Here is a 1,940-nt window from a genome sequence, read left to right as displayed (position 1 = left end):
TGCCAGGCATTGTGCTAGGTCCAGGGAATACTGCTTACATTGGAGAAGTTCGCATTCTAGTTTGGGTGGACAAACATGTGATAAAGATGTGTACAGGGCGTAATTTTCTCTCAGCTGCTAGGGTAACATTCCAACTCCATGTTTTGGTTTAAGAAACACATTTGATTTTATTTAAAATATTGTATATTTTCTCTTTTTAAATTTCTTTTCCCTATTTACAATAAGGCTTTCTTGCAAAATTAAGAAATACGTTTGAATGAGCAGTCTCCTTGGTAAAACATTTATATTTCCTTCTTAATTTCTTTGTAAAATTCTACTCTTAAATACTACTATTTACTCCTAAATACTACTAACTTATGGTTAAGTGAGAAAAGAAAATTGCAGGACAGAATGCACAGAAAGATCTATTTATCTATCTAAATAAAAGTTGGAAGAATATACTCCTATACTGTTGACAGTGGCTACCTCTAGGGAGAGGGTGAAGTGATATTTGAAAAAATGGGGCTTTTACATTTCTTCTTTTCTTTTCTTCTTTTCTTTTCTCTTTTCTTTCTTTCTTTCTTTCTTTCTTTCTTTCTTTCTTTCTTTCTTTCTTTCTTTCTTTCTTTCTTTCTTGTTTTTTGAGACAGAATTTCATTCTTGTTGCTTGGGTTGGAGTGCAATGGTACGATCTCAGCTCACTGCAACCTCCACCTCCCATGTTCAAGCAATTCTCCTGTCTCAGCCTCCCGAGTAGCTGGGATTATAGGCATGTGCCACCACGCCCAGCTAATTTTGTATTTTTAGTAGAGATGGGGTTTCTCCATGTTGGTCAGGCTGGTCTCGAACTTCTGACCTCAGGTGATCCACCTGTCTTGGCCTCCCAAAGTACTGGGATTATAGGCGTGAACCACTGTGCCTGGCCTTACCTTTTATTTTCTATACTCCTATATCACTTGCATTTTTTTTTAAACAAGCACACACTTCTTTTCCCATTAAAAAAAAAAAAAATATTTCTCATGACCCTGTCCCAGACAACTCTTCTGTACTCACATGGCTAACTCAAACACTATGATGTACACTGATGAGGGAGCTAGTTGTCTCCCTTTTTGAAAGAAAATTAAAAGGAAGGGGAAAATCCATATTTATTCTCCTTTGTACTCTTGTAGAGGTCATCTAATAGGAAGTGTTCCAAGCTGCTTTAAAGCCCTTCTCCTCTTTAAAGTGGTTTACAAACATTAGCTCAGCACCCTTCAGGGCCTCATAGTGAGGCGGTCTCATATAAGAGGCTGGTGAGTCATAAGGACGTGGCAGCTGTGGATGCCATGCCAGTGGTCCTAATAATACCCCTAACATATGTCTCCGGCTGTATGATGCTCAAAGGGTTTTCTCCTGCATTATCTGGTATAACCCTTCTATGACCCTTGGGAGGTCAGGTCAGTACTGCTATTCCTATATTATATAACAGATGGAGGAATATAGGTTCTGGAAAGTGAAATGACAAGCCCAAGATGGGGAAGCCAGTCAGCAGGAGGGTTTCACGTCACTTATATGTCAATTACTGCATAGCACAAAAGAGAGGATCACTAATGTTAAACCTCATATGACATAACTTTGGCACTGGGGAGGTAGGAGAGGGAGAAGAGCAAACAGTCTTTCTGCCTAATCTTCCCCTTTTTTTCTTTCCTCCCTTCTTTCTTTCTCCTCATTCTCTCTCTGCTTCTACTTCATTGGGAAAAGAAGAGGTGAGGAAGAGGACCCTATCAGAGAAGTAAACAGATCATCACAATTCAGCAGCCAAGTTTTATGCAAATTTAAAGTACGCCACATATTTGAAGGAATGTGCCAAAATATATTAATCAAGTCTCATTTCTGTGCAAATATTGAAGAAACGAGAAGCTTCTCACACTGTAACTTAGTTTAAGAGTTGCTCGAGTTCAATACAGGAAGGCTGAGTGACT

This window comes from Piliocolobus tephrosceles, chromosome 1 (assembly GCF_002776525.5).
Source record: "Piliocolobus tephrosceles isolate RC106 chromosome 1, ASM277652v3, whole genome shotgun sequence".
Classification (NCBI taxonomy): domain Eukaryota; kingdom Metazoa; phylum Chordata; class Mammalia; order Primates; family Cercopithecidae; genus Piliocolobus; species Piliocolobus tephrosceles.
This window is presented reverse-complemented; position numbering follows the sequence as displayed.